At 41.1% G+C, this 20143-nt stretch overlaps 1 protein-coding gene across 1 annotated transcript in view; it reads left to right on the forward strand.

Moving 5' to 3' along the window:
- RNF150 (ring finger protein 150) overlaps positions 1-20143 on the forward strand; it is a 242481-nt gene that overhangs the window by 125004 nt on the left and 97334 nt on the right.

Raw genomic sequence — 20143 nt, forward strand, 5'->3', positions numbered from 1 at the left:
CCCTGGGCTACTGCCCACAATCTTTCAGTTGATCTAGCACCATGTCATCATGTTTCGGCGGTGCTCCCCTGCAGGCTGGGCATTGCAGCTACCACGTGAGCTCAGCTTGCCTCTGACTAGAGGGTGTGAGCACAGGCTTAAAGGCCTGGGCTTCACCCGCACTCCCAGTCCAGCCAGGAGTCCATCATGGTACCTGTCATAGTCAGCTGGGGCCACCATATCCAAATATCACAGACTAAGTCGCTTAAACAACAGAATTTCCTTTTCTTACAGTTCAGGAGGCTGGGAGTCAAGATCAAGGTGCCAGTACGGCTGGATTCTGGTGAGAATTCTCTCCCTAGCTCCCAGACACCTGCCTTCTTGTGATGTCCACACATGGTGGAGAGAGAGAGAAAGCTCTGAGGTCTCTTGCTCTTCCTGTAAGGATGGTAACAGTCCCAGAGGGTCAGGGCCCCGCCCTTGTGACCTCCGTTTCTTCCTTAAAAGGTCTGTCTCCAAATACAGTCACATTGGGGTGATTAACATATGATTTGGGGGACCCAGTGCAGTCCAGAATAGCACCCAGCCATTCAGTGGAGTCCTCAGGGAACTGAACTCAAACTCTATATTAAATAAGTTTATTTTCCATTGTTATCTACCTGGAAGTAAGTTCAATTATCAGCTCTTTAGGGACTGTTATTTATCTGGGCTTCCTAAATTGAAGTGAGAGGACAAATGTGTCTGGTGTCTCTGACAGCACTGGGCCACTGGACGATACTTTAAAAGAATTTTTGAACAGGTCATATGTAGTATGGTATGGAATGCCAAAGGGTATGTAGTGAAAAGTGTGTCTTTTTCAATCCTCTGCCCTAATCTTTTACCAGTAACTTCTTTACTTTTACACAGGGAGTCTGTAATGGACAAGCAATCTGTACAGTGGTCTTTCTTTTTTCTTTTTTTTTTTGCTTTTTTAGAGCCGCCCCCATGGCATATGGAGATTCCCAAGCTAGGGGTTGAATTGAAGCTGTAGCAGCTGACCTACACCACAGCCACAGCGTCTGCCACCTACACCACAGCTCACGGCAACACCGGATCCTTAACCCACTGAGCAAGGCCAGGGATCGAACCTGCGTCCTCATGGATGCCCATCAGATTCGTTAACCACTGAGCCATGCTGGGAACTCCCAGTCTTTCATTTTACACTAATGGTAACATGTTGTACTCACAGGGTTAGACTTTCCTTTTTTCACTTAACAGTGACTCATGACAATTATTCAACATGCATGCACGTGGAGCTAATACTTTTATATACTTGGCATTTTATAAAATCTGGGAAATATTTCATTGTTGATATACCACAGTTTTTTCACTAATTGCCTCCATTTGATGACCTCTTAGATGATATTTCTAGATTTTAAATTTATTTCTATCCATTACACCAACGGGGCAACAGTGAATCTCTTTAGAGTTATTATTCGCATGTGTACAGACACGTACATCTGCAGGGTAAGTTCCTAAAAGTGGAATTGCTGTGATGAAAGGTCTGTACATTCTGTGGTTGGTGGGGGTGACCATATGGCTGCACATCAAGGTTTCTAGAAGAGGGTTTTAAGTGGGTCTGAAATGGGACACAGTTTCCTGGAAGCAGGGAAACTATGCAGATTAGCTTTGCACTATCTCTGGGTATTGGCTCACAAATTTCAGGTTCTGGAATGTTCTCCCAGGTCCTTTCTGCCTCATTATCCCCAGCTGCAAACTCTTCTCTTCCACGAAGTTTTCCCTGATAACCACTTTTCTCACTTTTATTCTTGGCTCCTTCCACATGATGAACCTTCAGTACATGGAATTAGAAAATCTAACTGCCTAGAGGCCGGACTCTCTAACAGTTTGCTAAACATAGTTTTTGCACTTTAACTATTTCTCACTTGTATGTTATTTCCCCAACTAGATTCCCTAATGAGAAACCACCATTTCACTTGCTCCTATAATAGTAGCATATAATTTTTGTAACACTTAATAGGATAAAAAGAAACCTTTGGCATTCATATTTTATTTTCATCAGTGTTTTAAAGTAGCCTGAGCAGTAATAATGATAAAACATTGTCACATTTACATAAATTATTAACAATGTGTAATTATAATGTCTAACTAATATGCTAATTATTATCATTATTTCATCATTGAGCTAGAGAAATTGAGACACTGAGAGATTAAGCGCCCAAATGACACAGCTGCAAAATAGTAAAAGCAGGACTTTAAACCATTGTTAACACCTCCAAATCCCGTTTCCTTTCCAGTGTCTCATGCTGTCTTTTAATGTTTAGTAGTGCTGAGCCCTCCAGAGCTGCAGATTGATTGAACATGAACTCCACTTGGATGACCCAGGCGAAAATATGCCGTGCCCTCCACTCCAGGAGCCTAGCAGGGGGATCGTTTTCACCCTTCAGGGCTGCTGGTCATCAGGGAATACGTGAAACCTTCCTTCATCTTTGCATCCCCTGGATTTCCTCCCTCTCAGGCCTTCCTTTGGTTCTTGATGCCTTTTAAATGAGGCTTCTGTTGTGCAGCCAGCACCACAGTGAGGTCACTCACGGTTCACTGTTAGCCTCTGGCTGGGTTTGCAGGGCTGGTTGCATAGGCAGTGGATTGTGTGGGAGCATATGCACATTGGCTCCGCAGCCAATACTGGGAATTATTGTAAATAAACCTCCCTATGAGTCTTATTCTCGCCTCCAGCATGTGCCCTCAGTCTGATCCACTGGGTTCCGGTGTAGCTTTTCCCTTGGGATCCTTTGGGCCTTTGTCTTCAAGACACCTGGGAAACTCCCAGTGGAGGGGTGGACAGGGGAGATGTTAATCTGGCTGCGGCTTTCAACACTTTGCCCTCTTTAAAATCTTTCCGGATTTGGCTGGGCTGTTTTGGAGCAGGCATGACCTTGGATTTCCACTCCAAACATGGTTAATCTGATGGCTCTTGTTTTCATCCATTTCATGGGCTGTTCTCTTGGAGGAACTGAAGGTATGCATGGCTCCCTGTGGCAGCGAAGGTCTAGAGGGAGCTGAGATGGAGTGGGTAATTATTTAGAAAGCTCTTACACTCTCTGATGCTGGTGGCCACTATTTTTAGACCCTAGGAGGCAAATTACCACTGTTATGCCAACAACACCCACACATGAAGCTTTTTTTAATGCCACAGTGCATCAGGCCTGTCATCCTTCCTGACCAGTGTTTGATGATGAATGAGTGTCACCGCCTTACTTAGAATTCTCTCCCCCAGTTCTTGCTCATAGCCGAATACCTGCCAGGGCACTGGGTTTGGGGTTGGGTGGGGAGGCCTGGGACCAGGTAAGAGCTAATAGGGATGGAGAGGAGGGAAAAGAGGGAGGGAGTAACCATCCCTCCCACCTCTGAGAAATAATGGCTTTAAGATTTAATGAAATCGGCACCTGGCTGAACTCAGTCTGTTGAAGCAGGAGGAAGACCTTGGAGAGATCATCAGCAGTCTTATTTCTCCAGGCCACATACCATCTAGGAATAGCAGGGGCTTTCACTATGATCAGGGCAGATCTGGCTTCCAGTGCACACCCCTGAGAGACCTACTCCAAAAATAGGTCCTACTGCCACCTTCGCTGTGGTAGGCAGGATAATCCCAAATATTGTCCCAAATCCTGATCTCCAGAACCTGCGAAATGTTGTCGTGTATGGCAGAGGGAACTATGCAGATTAAGTGAAGGATCTTGAGATAAGGACATTATTCTGGATTATCTAGTGTAGTTATAAGGATCTTGTAAAAGGGAGGCATGAGAGTCAGAGGAAGAAATGTGACAGGGAAAACAAATGTTGCAGTGATGTGGCCACAGCCAAGGAATGCAAGCTGCCTCTAGATGCTGGAAAAGCCAAGGAAGCAAGTTCTCTCCCAGAGCCTGCAGAAGGCGCACAGCCCTGCTGACACCTTGACCTTAGTCTCGTGACACCCATTTCAAACTTCTGATCTCTAAAACTGCAAGGTAATAAATTCGTATTGTTTTAAGTCAGTTGGTGGTGATTTGTCACTGCAGCAATAGGAAACGAAGACACCCACCAAGGTGGACTTTGATACCCGTAGGAACGATGCACTGCCTCCAAGGGCATCACCTCCCCATCCTCTCTGCTTCTCATGGATCCTGGGGAGGACTGTTGATGCCGCTGCTCTGGTCGCCCACTGCTCTGCCCCAAGGGTCATCCCTCTACTCCCGTGTGGGAAGACACTGCTCACCGAATCCCAGTTCTTTTCCCCGAGAAGCAGACCTTCTCCACGTAGGACTGGCACCGACTTCCAGAGTTGCCCCCCTGCCTGATTGCTTGTTAATATGCCCAGTACACCACCTTTTGAAACAGGAGGCCCAGCCTCAAGAGAGCCTTGTCCAGCTCCGGAAAGCTTCCCTCACCAGTTACAGGTGGATCAATGCCCTGTGGGTCTTCCCTCAGCTGCTCTGGAACAGACCACGAGCCCTTCTCCTGATGCAGCTGCCAGTTTGAGGCCTACTTCCTTGTGCTGTATGATACATCCTGGTTGCTTATTTATTTCATGCATGTTCTTTTGTGACAAGAAATCTAAGAACTTGAAGGATTTTTCCTATTATCAATAAAATCCCTTCCTCCTGGGAACAAGCCGGGTTTGCTATATTGCATATATTTCAGAAGACCTTTTTTTATTTTTTGTATGTTTCTTTAATATATACAATTTTATTTCTTAATCATCCCCCCATAAAGCTGGAAAAAGAAACACCACCAGCCTCGCGCCCAAAAGCAATATCGTATTTTATCTGTGAAATTCATCTGTTATTGAAAAAAAATGTATGGTTCATAAATTTTTATTGTTAGGATTCCCTGCTATGGATATTCCACAAATGATTTATCCATTCTTTTGTTGTGAAGCATTTCAGCTGTTTCAGTTTTTAACCTTTATGCATTTTTCTCCATTGAACATCTTTGTCATGACTTTTTTTAATGGAAGTATAGTTGATTTACAATATTATATTAATTTTAGGTATACAGCACAGTAATTCCAAATTTTTATAGATTACACTCCATTTAAAGTCATTACAAAATAATGGTTATATTTCCCTGTGCAATACAATATATCCTTGTTGTTTATTTATTTTATAAATAGTAATTTGTGTCTCTTAATCCCATACCCTTATCTTGCCCCCTTCCCCTTCCCTCTCTCCATAGAAGACATTTTGCATGATTTTAAGAATTTTATTTCTCGAATTGACCCCATTAAGATTTGGACTATCAAGATGAGGGTACTAATGTGATTATAATCTTTACACATTTGGTACAATTATTCTAATGCCAGGCTGGGGAGAAAAAAAATCAAACATGCTTTTCTGTAGTTGATGTTATTTCCATGTAAATATTATTCTTAAATTTCGCTTAGAATAGACTTACTTGCTTCAGATTTGAAAAGATGCTTCCAACATTATCGGTTGCCCAGCAACTCAAATATGTAACTATCTTTTGCCTTAGTTAGAATCTTATTTAAAGTTGAAGTCTGGACCTTTAGCCTGGCATGTTTCTAGTGAAGAAATAAAGTTTTGCAATTGTATTCTGTGAGAATGGTTCTGAGGCTCCCAAAACCAGTGTTTGCAAGTGATTTTCCAAATGGAAGTTGCTAATGTTGTGAAGAAAGCTATCATTTTGTTTCAGTTCAGAGCTGTTTACAAATGAGAAAACAAGTAGACATTTCTAGAATAAGCCAAGAGAAACTGATTAGCTCCAGTTAATGAACACTCTGCCTCAGCTGCAAAGGCAGCATATGGAAAGGCTGTGGTGGGTGTCAGAAGAGGCCTTTGGCTCCTTGATGTTTAGAATGCAGTCTGGGCACATGTAAGCCAATGAATATAAATGCCAGAATTGCCATGCGTTAGGGGGTTTGTTTAGAACCACTTAGCTATAATTTGGAAAATTCAAATAGATGTTTAAAAGAGAGTGCTGAAAGAAAGGAAAAACAATTCTTTTTCAATTCATTCATTTATTCTTGATTTTTTTTTTTTTTTTTTTTTCGGTTACTGGCCACAAGTAAGTCAGCAAATTCAGGCCCATGCCTAAGGATTTTGTCAAGGCTCCCTCTGAACAAGAAGTGAAATGCCCTTACTTTCTCTGTTTGAAACCCTTTGACTGGCTGGGTCTTTCTAGAATCACCTTGAGGTCAGCATTCACCTGAAATTTGCTTCAACTATTGTCATCTCCAAAGCCAGATGATATAAGTCCTCGAGATTTGTGTTTCATGTGGTTTAGAAAACACCAGATAGAAAGATTATGATTTGGTGCTTCAACTTACACACTCAGTTGTTACTATTACAGGATAAATACCCAAGAGCTAGAAGTATTGATATGAAGATTTAAATGATTTTGCTTCTTCCAGGAAGCTGAGCTTATGTAAAATGACAACATCCATTTGTAAGATCATAATTTACCTGTTAGCAATCAGTTACTTTTCATCTTTCTGAATGGTTTTAAAGACCACTTAGAAGCTCCCTTTTTGTCTTGGGTGGAAGCTTCTAGGCCTCAGTTTTCTCTTTTGAAAAATACAGAGATTGGACTTGGCAGGGCGTCTCTGGGTGGCTCCCTGAGGTAGAGTTCTGTAGTTCTACAGTTTCCCAAAGCTCTGTCCACATCGGGAATCTCCTCCGTGACCCGTTTAAAATTGGTGCTTTCCTTGGATGAAATTGGACAAGCAGGACTCCTCTACCACCACTATGATAAAGTCCTGTCTTGAAATTGAATGAATCTACCCTACCTTGGTGTAAAAGCCACTCGATCCCATTTGCATCAATGACCAGCTAGAAAGTTAGGAGTTAAATACACCCAGAGTAACCCTGGAAACATCACTGACACAAGCAGTGCATCCCTACACTCCAGACCTTTGGACCACTTTGGAAATAACCAGAGCCGAGCAGCAATGAGGCTAAACCTCTATGGCTTGTAGTAGCATTTGTTGGAGGGACAACCAGAATGCTGAAAATAAAGGCTGTCTTTTCCACTGTACAACTTCATAAAAACAACCAATTGGTGATTTCAGTGTGTGGCGTGTTGGGTTGTTTGTGGTGGTGGTACTACTGTTTTGCTCTTATTTAATATACGTCTGCCTAAGACAAATAAGGGACAGCGGACTATAATGTAAAAAATCAAGTAAAAGTTTCCCATTATTAGATTCCCATGTAAGATAAGCCCCAGATAATTGCTGCCTATCGAGCTTCCAAGCCTTCGGGCCATGTTGGAGCAGGTTCACGGAGGGAAGTGTTCCAGTCTAAAAGACAAGTGGAACCAATGTGTTTGAGGATTATAGAAAATGTTATTGCTAAGCATGTGACAGAGATAGTAGCATTGGGGTTGGGGTAACAGTGGACCTATGGGAAACCAGGCAAATGGAAGAATGATGCAACCGTTAACCTCAGGAAAAATGAAGAAAAGATTATAGCTGTCATATACTACCTGGCTCCCCCATCAACAGTATTTGCATTGAATACTGTTGATTCATCCATTGAGGGCTTAGGTGGGGATACAGGGTGGTCGGGCGTGTGTGAGTTAAGTCATCTGCCATGGCAGGATGTCAGTAGACAATGTCCAAAAGTGATAATTCAAGAAATTCAGTGTAAACATATGTAGAAATATGGAAGGAGATCTGAGAGGGAAGATCAGAAAGAGTTGGTCCATCTGAGAACCACCAGTTTAAATTACAAGCTTTGCCTGTATAGCACTGGGAACTATATCTGGTCACTTACGATGGAGCATGGTAACTGAGAAGAAGGAATGTATGTGTGACTGGGTCATCTTACAGTACAGTAGAAAATTGACAGAACTCTGTAAACCAGCTATAATGGAAAAAAAATACAAATCATTAAAATAAAAAAATAACGAAAAATAACTTATAAGATTTGCAGTGATACAAAGTGTTTTACTCATGGGAACATACATTATATTTGAGAGTCAATATTTTTCTTTTCTCAATATGTTAAGAAATAGGTCTTTTAACTGACCTAAATATCATTTTGAATTCATTGTCCATGTCATCTTAGCATCAGAAAAGCAATGTGGAAACTCCTGGCTCCTAGAAACTAAAGTTAAGTAAACTTGAATTGCTCTTAACAAAGGGATTTTCCAATCTGAACTTTTAATAGGAGAACTCTCACTTCTAGTTTTCAAAGCCTCATGAAGACAACTTTGGAGAATACTAAAAAGAAACTAGGGATGAGTCTTTTCAAGTAATAAGGCATTTAATAGTTATGCAATGAATTGAAAATCCCAGGTCGTTTCTACCAGACAAATAAAAATATATGAAAAAAAATGGGATTCATATATTTTCCTGTTCCATGCCATGGTACAGAAAATAAATTCTTAGAAGTTCCTTAGATCCAAGATATTATGATTTTTTAATTATAAGTTCTTGCTGGGCATTGTTAAAAATAGTATAGTGGGGAGTAATTGATGTGATTTTTCCCCAGTAGTTCAAAGCAAAAAAACCCACAAATCCATGTTTGCATTGATTATGTGACTGTTTCAAACTAAAATTTATGTAATTTTTATTTTTTACTATCCTAAGAGAGCAACATGGAGTTCCCTCATGACACAACGGATTAAGGAGCATCGTCAGTGCAGCAGCTTGGGTCACTGCAGCAGCTTGGGTCACTGCAGTGGCGTGGGTTCAGTCCCAGACCTGGGAGCCCTGCACCCAAGGCATATGGAAGTTCCCAGTCTAGGGGTGGAATCAGAGCTGTAGCTGCTGGTCTATACCACAGCTACAGCAACACCAGATCTGAGCCTCATCTGCAACCTACACCACAGCTCACAGCAATGCTGGATCTTTAACCACCGAGCGGGGCCAGGGATCAAACCTTCATCCTTATGGATACTAGTCGGGTTCACTACCACTGAGCCACAGTGGGAATGCCCTTTAAAGATTTTTTGACTTCATAAAAGTTACTTGTTATTGACCGTTTGCCTCTCAGGTGTAACAGCAAATCTCCACTTAAGGGATCTGGTGCATGATTAAACTAACTTTAAAATGAAACAAAAATAAAGCAGACTGATAGACCAGTGGTTATCCATGGGGAGAACAAGGGGGAAGGGGGCAATATAGGACTCGGGAGATAAAGGGTTATTTTGGGGTTATATGAAATCATGTATGTGAAACTTTTGAAAATTGTAAAAGCACTGTAGAATTTAAAGAAGCTTTCATTCAATTTTTTTTTTTAAAAAGTACCTGGTCCATCTGGCTGACATATATTAATAAATTATGATTTTGCCTGGAGTTTCTGCTCTGGTGCAATGCGATCAGTGTAGCACCAGGTTGCAAGTTCAGTCCCTGGCCTGGCACAGAATCTGGCATTGCCGCTGCTGCAGCATAGGTCGCAGCTGCTACCTGGATCTGATCCCTGGCCCAGGAACTCCATATGCCATGGGGCAGCCAAAAAAGAAAAAATATATGATTTTGCCTTTATTTAAATAAATAAATAAAGCATACTTTAGTAATACTCAGCATGTGCCATATTTCAAGTTGTCAGCCCCACATTGGGGGAGCACAGATGACCAGTTTTTACCAAACAGTGCAGATGAACCTTTAATATTTCACACTTAGAGGTCTCTGGAGAAATCATGTCCATTGGTTTGCACTGTAGGCTATCAGATTGGTCCTCAAATGAGAAATTTCTATACTCCTAAAATTGTCCTACTCTGAATTTGTTTTTATCCCTTGAAAATTATTTTTGTTGTTCTGACCAGGACTGTGTCCCAAACAACATCTTTCCTACCACTAACACTTCCTGAATCCCACATGGGTTTCAGGAAAGATACGTGAGTGGATTTCAAGATATATTTAGCAGTGGTCAAACAATAATGAAACTTAATATCTGTATTGTGGTTTTTCTATGGCGGACCCTGTGCTAAGTTCTTCGCCATGAAATGCCTTATTTAACAGTAGGACAGGAGGAGTTCCTGTTGTGGTGCAGTTGTTAACGAATCCAACTAGGAACCATGAGGTTGTGGGTTTGATCCCCGGCCTTGCTCAGTGGGTTAAGGATCCGGTGCTGCTGTCAGCTCTGGTGTGGGTTGCAGACACAGCTCGGATCCCTCTTTGCTGTGGCTCTGGCGAAGGCCAGCAGCTACAGCTCTGATTAGACCCCTAGCCCGGGAATCTCCATATGCCATGGGAGCGGCCCTAGAAAAGGCAAAAGGACCAAAAATAAATAAACAAATAAAAAATAAGAGTAGGACAGGATATTTTCCTCTGATGGGTATTTTTTCTCCGTGACTCCTGCAGTAAGATCTCTAATAGAGAATGTGGGTGGGAAAGGATGCAGAGGAGGTTTGAGGAGAAATATAAAGATAATGAGGTCATCATTTGGACAAAGAGAAAGCGGGTTGGGAATAGAGTGGGATGGGTGTTCTACATTATGTGAGTGAAAAAAAAAAAGCCAAGACACCAATCTCAAAGGGTTACATACACACTGTATGATTCCATTTATATGCCGTTGTGGAAATGACAAAATTACAGAGGTGGAGAACAGCTAAGTGGACATCAAGGGTTAGGGAAGGGAACGAGGAAGGGGAGGCATTCATTCGAGGAAAGGGATCCTAAATTTAAAGTGAAAACAGATGACTTGTGAGATTTTTCTCTTAGTGGAGACATAGGTAAAAAAGAAGGAATTTTGCAGGGCACATTTTATGGAGGAACAGAAGAGTAAGGGAGCAAAGAGTATTTTCAGAGGCGTTCTTATAACTCTGGGCCATGCATTCTAGGCTGGGTGACATCTGAAGTGAAACTATTGGGGGCAGGGTTGCTGGATAGTCAGAAAGTAGGTTCTGTGGATGGGCGGAGCATATGGTTGGGGAGGTTCCTGAGCAAAGAAGAGCTCGAAGAAGAGAAAGTAGCATCAGGAAAATGACGTCTTTGAAATCGGGATTTCAGAGACAGTACCGTTTCTAGGTATGACAAGGGCCAGGGTAAGACAGTGGAGATGTATGTCTGAGAAGCACTGGAAGAAAAGGGGGTCCTTGGAAAAGAGGGGAGCAGACAACCAAGAGGCTGGCCAGAGTGTTGGGTGGGTTGTCCTTGTGAAGACTAAGGAGGGTGACTGTTAGGAGCTTGGAGAGCTCAAGGGGTGAGAAAAGAGATGACCAGAAGGTTGACAGGTGAGGCAGGGTTGACAGGTGAGGCAAGGAGATGGGAGGTGAGGCAAGGAGAGGGGAGAGAGGATTAGAAATCCAGGTAGAGAATCTCAAAAGATAAGTGGTTTTTGAAGGAGGATGGGTTGGGGCTAGACATAAATGTTGGGACGTAGCAAGATGGAGCTTGGACACCAGACTATCTTCTGCCCCTGAGATATGTGTTTAATAAAAATGAATGCTTTTTTTTTTTAATACTTGCCCCTTCATCATCGTGTAGAGAAAGTAACATCCTCGTAGGGCAGCCAGCTTAATCAGAGCAAGAAGGTGAAGGATCAAGGAGTGAGGACATCATTCCAAGGAGAAATGGAAAACACAGGGGGATATGATAACCTGAGACTTAAATTTCAAAGAGTCAGAGAGGAAGGGTTTGAAGAGCAGGACGTGGGTAGGAAATTGGGCTGGACTTAATGATGGACAGCTATAACGATTTGGGGGATAACTCAGGACTTAGGAGGCCCGAACAGGGCCTCTGGTGGGGGATGGGGCCATCTGAGAGGAGGTCAGGCACCTGTGATATTGTAGAGCCTGCCTGAATAGGTGGAGTCCTATTGGCTCTTCTGTGGTGCTTGGGGCCATCTGAGCTTATTCATATTGCTCTTTAATCATCTGGAAGAAAATAACTAGGGCCCCTGCCTTGGGTATGCCCCAGAACACGTAACCAGGCAAAGCAGCCAATTCCACCAGGAAAACACACACTCATGGGCAGCAGTAATGAGACAACGGAGGAGAATCACCATTACAAATAAAGTGCAAAATGAATAGATACCAGCTGAAAGAGAATAATTGAGAAGATGGACCACAGATATGAGGGGAGATTCTATGCAGTGGGAGCTAGAAGTTGTTAAAAAAAAAAAAAAGAGGTGAAGGAACCAAGGGGAAACATTTAGTATGAAAACTACAATAGTTTAAGTATTAAAGATCATAATACTTGGAATAAAATAAAAATGGATACAACTAAAGACAAATTCATGAGCTGGAAGATCCAGTTAGAGAAACTCTGCCACAAGTCAGCCAGAATGGACAAAGAGAAATTATAAAAGACACAATGAAATAGCACTATATATCTACTATGATGGCTAAAGTAACAAACAGTGGTTGTTCCAAATGCTGGCGAAGAAGCTGAGAAGCTGGATCACTCATACATTGCTGATAGGAATGTAAAATGACACAGCCACTCTGGAAAACAGTTTGGTAATTTCTTTCAAAAACAAACATGCAGCTCTCATACAACCTTCCAATTGCACTTCTTGGAATTCACCCCAAGGAAGAGAAAACTTGTATTCATACAAAAACTTACACAGTAATGTTCATAGCAGCCCCCAAACTGGGGCTGTTCTTAATAGCCCCAAACTGGAAATATTATGTATGCCCATCAGTGGGTGAAGAGTTAAACTTTGGTACCATATTTCATACCATAGAATATTACACAAGAATGCGAGGGAATGAATTATTGCTACATGCAACCTCACAGGCTAGTTAGATGTAAAGGGCATTATACTGAGTGAAAAAAAAGCCAATCTCAAAGGGTAACCCACTGTATGATTCCATCTGTATAACATTCAAAAATGGCAAAATTATAGAGATGGAGATAAGTGTACATCAGAGCTTAGAGAGGGAGGGCAAGAGTCAGGGAAGGAATTCCTTTGTGGTGATGGAATATTGCAGTATTTTAGTGGTGGTAGTAGTTATGTGACTCTCTGTGTGATAAAATGTCATAGAATTTTACACAACGACATTTTAAAAACCTGTACATGCCCAAACTAGTGAAGTCCGAGCAAGTTCTACAATCTAGTTAGGTGTATGGTGTGCCAGTCGCTTAATTTGGTAATGCACTTTAGTATGTAAGAGGCCACCACTGGAGGGAGATGGGTGCGTGGGACCTCTGCATACTACTTTGCCGCTTATTAGTTTATAATTATTTCAAAATAGAAATTTTTTTAAATGAGAAGAAAGTATTAAAAAAAATATGTGGTAATAGAAGAATAAGCGCCACCAACAGGATAATAGGAATCATAGGAGAGAAAAATATGTAGGAGGAACTATTTCAATAAAAAATGAAGGTAAATGGTTTAGAATTAAAGAAAGAATGAAAAGGCTCAGATTGAAAGTGTTCATATACTACCAGACTAACTGATGAATACTCATATATTCTAAGGACGTTTAAAAATATTGAAGACTGTTTTCAACTGTAATTCCAGAAGGTTACACAGAGGAAGAGCAGATCACTTCTAAAGAGTAAGAAGCATGATAGCATGAGATCTCTTCAAACCAGTAGGAGTGTAAGCAGATATAATTGTCATGAACACACATGCAGTTAACTATACAAACTCAAAATGTAGCAGCAACTGACAGAACTCCAGAGAGCAAATAGAGTAACAGTTGTGAGAGATTTTGACACACCCCTTTCATTCAGGCACGCGATCAGGAGGACACAGATAAGCAGAGATAGGGAAATTCTAAAAAAATTAAAACCTTAATAAATGAGATATGGGTACATAACAAATAATGTGTTCTTTTGTTTGTTTTTTTTTAATGGCTGCACTCATAGCACATGGAAGTTCCCAGGCCAGTGACTGAATCCGAGCCACAGCTGTGACCTACACCACCAGCAGTGCTGGATCCTTTAACCCACTGGGCCAGGCTGGGGATTGAACCAGCATCTCCCCAGTGACCTGAACTGCTGCAGTGGGATTCTTAACTCACTGTGCCGCAGCAGGAACTCCAGCAAAGAATGCTTTTGAATACAAATGGAACATTTACCCCCACCAGAAAAATTAGATGATTAAGGATTAATATCAAGAACCCATGTTCCTATAATGCATCAATAACAAAATAATAATGATTACAAATGGATGACTTTAAAAAGCATATCTGTTTAGAAACTAAATACTCAGTACTGAATAACCCTTTGGTTAAAATGAAATCTACTTCAAAAATTTTCAGTGTCTTACAGAGAAATTTTATTGCATAGTTTTTTTCATATAGGGCTAGTGTATATTAAATAGGTTTCTCCTTAGATATTTCATGGCTTCTGCTGCTATATGTATAGATCATTTTTTCCATTACATACTCTCTTCAGCCATTATTGGTGTATAGGAACCTCCTAATTTTGTAAGTTGATCTTGATTCATATATTTTCCTGAGCACTCTTCTAATTTTAATAACCAAATTATCTTGGCTTTTTTAGGTGGTCATATGATCCCTCAAATAATGACAGTTCGCACCCATCCTTTCCAAGACTTACCATTTAAATTCCTATGTCTTCTTTGTGCCAGATATTGCTTCTACTTTAAATATTGGCTCATCACTGTCCTGTGCATGATTTGAATTGGAAATGTCTCATGTTTCTTCCATTTACTGTACTATTTCTAAAAGATACTTTATATGATATTAAGTAACTGTCCATATGTTAAGTATATTTCCATGTATTTCTCTTAATAAGAATGAGGCATTCTCAACACATGGCCTCCTTCTCTAAGGAGCTGACTGCTCTTCATCTCCATGTGAAGACAGAAAAAATAGGAGATAGGGTTTGGGGTGCACATCCTCAGCCCTTTTGTGGATAAGCCCCTGGAGTAGCAAACATCATCTCCACTCACATCTCCAAGGCCAGATATTCATCACACAGGCACATCTAGCTGCAAGGGAGGCCAGTGACCATTAAGGGTTTTCACTCAGCAGCCTATGCCCAATTCAGATACTAGTACCATAGACATGCAGAGAGCAGGTGCTGGAAGACAGCTAACTACGCAAGATAATAAGACGCTTTATTCCTCTCATTCATTCATGTACTGAAAAGCATGAACACATTTTCTAAGGTTAAATCACCTTCCCCTTCCTAGGATAAAACCCCTGGGTCCTGAAGATTTTTTACTGTATTGTTGGAATCTATTTGTGTTTTATTTTTGCATCTGTGCTTGTTAAGAAATAATTTTTAAATTAATGCAGAAAGTGGTAATACTTTACATTTCCATGGTACTTTGAAGATTTTGTAAATCATCTCACATACATTATCTCGCTTAAGAAGAGATGATAATCAGACCCTGACTGTAAAAAAAAAAAAAAAAAAAAAAAAAAAGCGATATGAAATGTATACATAGAAAATGTCTGCAAATGGAAATTGCAAGTTTCTCTTAGTATTGATTAGATTCTAAAGGACCTTCCACGAAACTAAAGTAAGGATTACAGGAGAGAGAGGATTCAAAATAGATTTTTTCTCATGTAAACTTAGGAGGATGTTATTATTCTATAAGATGCACAAGGAGAAATGCGGCTGCTGCTTTGTAAAATATCTAGCCCTGCCGTGTTTGAACAACCTGATTTTGAATTCTTTAGTAACGGATTTTCTGGTTATTCAACATTCTTTGGCTTTCTGAACTTTCAATTTTGATTCCTTACTTATCTGCATGTACCAAATTAGATGATGGCAATTGAACCCTCTCCTGGGAAAAGGAAGCCCTAAAACTACAGGATGAGCTTGCCGTTTTTCTCGTGGCCAGGTCATATGTGTCCTGGTCACACGTTCTCTCCAAGGCTGAATGAAGAGCTTTTCCAGCATACACAGTAATTACATAGCAGCGATCGCTCAGAAGTAGAAAGTGGCTTCAGGAGGAAAATAGATGGTAGGCTGACATCATTTTGCAAAAAGAGGCTCTCTCTGTTACAGGGCCTAGGCTTCAAACATAGAAATGCCCCAAAAGCAGGGCCTCTTTGTAGATTTTACCCATACAAAATATGCTATTTGTTGACTTCTCTTTCCCAAGTCTCAGAGCCTCCTGTGTGTCATCAATTAGATACTTACAGCAGCACTTGACTCTGAGCAGATCACTCAGCTGGGCTTTCAGCACTCGCTTCCCCCACCCCACTTCTCCCCCTTCTCTCCCTCATGCACACCCTCAGAAGCAACTACCCTACAGTCTACTTGGGGGAGAACCTGCTGGCTTCTCCCTGACACTAGCTGCACATTCCACGATGAAGCAAAGGTCGGGGAACTGGCTGATAACCCACACTGGGGCATGTGTCTCATTGGAACAGATCTGACCCCATAGCAGGCTTCTGCCCTAGATTTTGTTTGTGCATTGATCAGACCCAGCAGGTAATTCATCCAAATCCACTTTGTACCATTTTTGGATACCCTATATGCCTAAACTCTTAATGACTGTTGAGATAAATGAATATCCTCAGTATCTCTTTTTACCATGCAAAATACAAAGCTTAAAGTAAATGGAAAAATTCCCCAGAACCCCCTCTATTTTTTTTTCTTTTTATTTTTTTTGTTCACCATCATGAAGTCTAGAAATTCATTATGAATATTGAAAATGAATAAGGTTGAGGTCCAGATGGAGACACCCCATTTCCATTTTCACTGTCTTCTCAAGGGAGGTGATCTATCATGAAGGCACAGCAGTGGAGTGAACAATATAGGTTGTGTACCAAACACTGAAGTTTAAAATAAATGCTTTAAAATAGCTAATTATACTTTACCCTACAGGAAGAGAAAATGTTTTCTCGTGTCCTTGAAAATGAGTGATGGGTAATTTAAAACTTTATGGATATCCAAAATTTAGTTGCCTATTTTTAAAATGCTGAGCTAAGATTTGAAAACAACTGTCTGGTTCAGGAGCTCCATTCCTCACTGTTAGCTCTATATGGTTTCTTAATACAAGTAGATATTAGGAAATTGTAGAGGGGAAATTAGTGAAGAAAGAGTTAGGCTGCCAAATAATATGTTAAGAGCTACACAACTAAAAGGGCCTGATATTGGGTCAGCAAAACAGAGGTCAACCTTACAATAAAACAAAACCCAGGAGTTCCCGTCGTGGCACAGTGGTTGACGAATCCGACTAGGAACCATGAGGTTGCGGGTTCGGTCCCTGCCCTTGCTCAGTGGGTTAAAGATCCGGCGTTGCCGTGAGCTGTGGTGTAGGTTGCAGACGCTGCTCGGATCCCGCGTTGCTGTGGCTCTGGTGTAGGCCAGTGGCTACAGCTCCGATTCGACCCCTAGCCTGGGAACCTCCATATGCCGCGGGAGCGGCCCAAAGAAATAGCAAAAAGACAAAAAAAAAACCAAAAGGAGACCCCCAGTATGCCTGAAAGTTTAGGGGAAAATTAAATTGTATCCTGTCTGTCTCCTCTTTGCCCATCACATTAATGTCTTGTGTTGTCATTGAATCACCTTCAGGTTGTTCAAGATTTAAATGCAAAAAGCAAAACTATACTTATGGTTTTGAAAAGCCATTTTAGATGAGTATTTCTGTCACCTTTGGTGGAGAAGACCTTCCTAAGCAGAGCATGGAAACTAGAATCTGTAAAGGAATATATTGATAAAGTTTGACTCCTAAAAAATGTAAAACTTGTCCAAGTCTTTTTTTAAAATTTAATTTTAAAAAATTGTTTTAATTACTCAATGAATTTTATTACATTTATAGTTGTACAATGATCATCACAACATGATTTTATAGCATTTCCATCCCCCACCCCCAAACTGTCTCATTTGAAACTTGTCCAAGTCTGATCATACAAAGTCTCATAAATAACCCCAAAAGCTCCTCCTCCAAAAAAAAAAAAAAAGAAAGAAAGGAAAAAACCTTCATTCTGGAACCTTCTTGAATTGACATGTTTTAAAAATATATGAACAAAAGAATAAATTACATGAAAATTTATGATTCTACCATAACTGAAATAGCTATAAAGTGGCTACAACATTGGAATGAGCCTCCCCAGGCCAGATTAGTCCTGCATACAAAGAAGATAGTATTTCTGTAGAGACAAAATCTGCCAGCCGCCTTAATTCCTCCAAAAACCTCAGACCACATGCAGCCATTAGCCAAAGTAAACATGAGAAGCGAAGGAGCATCGGAATTGTCAGTAAATTCTGCAGAGTTGAAATCTAAGCCATCAGTCTCAGTAATTCCCAGAAATAACAGCCAAATCTAAACACTGTGTAGTTTTGTGATTTTACTGTTGAGTCAGTGGAAAGGGTATAAAAGTTTTTTAAAAAAAAATCTTAAAATTGATGTCGCATACACACACCCTTTTGTACCTAGTTAGCTTTTAAAGTATTCATTCGGCCTAAATGAAATACAGTCAAAGAATTTAGAATGGAAAACCTGCATAGAGATCAAGGTCAAGCGAAAGGCCTAAGTAGCTCCCAAGAGACTTGCAACACCCTGAACAAATACAATCAGGTAGTTCTGTCTCTCTGACTGACCTCAGCACGTGAACAAGGCCAGCTTTAAGCAGCTAAAGCAATGTTTAATTTTGTCCTGAATCTACAACACCCTGATTGCAAATTTGCACTTTAATTGGTGTGACTCCAAGTGATAGGATATTTCCATGTGGAAGTGGGGCCCATGAAGACCATTTGGCACATGGATTTGAATTGGCAACTATCCTGGTGATTGATTTTCTAATCTGTGCTTCAGGCACAATGGCATGTCCACTTGGCTCATTTGGAGCTGATAGCGTGTCCTTGCTAAAGACCCCTTTTAGAGGCCCCTGAACTCCTCATCAAGAGGTTGTGCCTGACAGTGTCATAAAGACCAGGAACAATGACCCCGATAACTCAGACCCAAGAAAGATGCTGCTTTTGCTTCAAACCCTCCAGTAATAGGGGCTTTGTTGTGAGAATGTTTGAGCAGAGATAAAACCATCCTGGATGGAGTTCCCGTTGTGGCTTCACAGATTAAGAACCCACTATATTATCCGTGAGGATATGGGTTCAATCCCTGGCCTCCCTCAGTGAATTAAGGATCCAGTGTTGCCACAAGCTGTGGCATAGGCCACAGATGCTCAGATCTGGTGTTGCTGTGGCTGTGGTGTAGGCCAGCAGCTACAGCTCTGATTCGACCCTTAGCCTGGGAACTTCTGTATGCCGCAGGTACAGCCATTAAAAACAAACAAGAAGAAAACATCCTGAAATAATCCGTACAGGCTCCATCCTCCCTTTGCTTGGCATGAGGATATACATGCTGTTTACACTGAATTAGGTAAAACAAGCAGAAGATAATTCTGAAACCATTATTTTATGTTGACAAGTCGTATTAGAGCTCGTTAAGAAAACCTCTTTGGCAGAAACAGATTCACAGATATAGAAAACAAACTTGTGGTCTCCAAAGGGAAGGTGGAAGAGGAGGAGGGACGAATTAGGGACCATGGGATTAAGGGATACAAACTACTATGTATAAAATAGATAAGCAACAAGGGTATATTGTATAGCACAGGGAATTGTAACCATTATCTTGTAATAATTCATCAAGGACTATAATCTATAAAAATGTTAAGTCACTAAGCTGTACACCTGAAACTAATGTAGTAAATCAGCTATGTTATAATAGACCTTGGGGTTGCTTTGCATACTCATTAGAGGAAAAAACTGCCTTGGGAATGGTTAGTAGAAATCTGTAATTGAATATTCTTAGCATCTGTAAGGGGAAAAGAAAGTGCTCTCAGGAGTTTCCTGGTGGTCACTGCTATAGTGCAAGTTAGATCCCTGGATTCCTGAACTTCTGCATGCCTCCGGTGTGGCCCCCCCAAAAGGAGCTCATAGACAGACAGCATAAAATTAGGCATTTTATCCTTTGCCATGGGGCACAAAGTGTCTTTTCCCCACTGCGGAGGGATCTGGGAAATGCAACAACTGTAAACTAGGCCGATTGGGAAGGGTCCATCTTTACTAGACCAGGGTCAGTCACACTTTAAAGAGCTAGAAAATAGCAGGATCATCACCTCACAGGTACCCAAATCGTGACTTTAAGTCCTTTGCTCATATACAAGACCGCAGCATCCCAAAGCAGCTGAAGAAAGAGAAAATACAACTCCATTTCTGGCTATTAGATCTGAGAATTAAAGCTGGCTACTTGGTCGGGTGTAGAATCGTCGAAAGAAGTGTCATTATTTGGTGCGTTATTGTGTCCAGACATTTCATTGTGATTTTTCTCTTGCTCTCATCCCC

Source organism: Sus scrofa, chromosome 8 (genome assembly GCF_000003025.6).
Source record: "Sus scrofa isolate TJ Tabasco breed Duroc chromosome 8, Sscrofa11.1, whole genome shotgun sequence".
Taxonomy (NCBI): Eukaryota; Metazoa; Chordata; class Mammalia; order Artiodactyla; family Suidae; genus Sus; species Sus scrofa.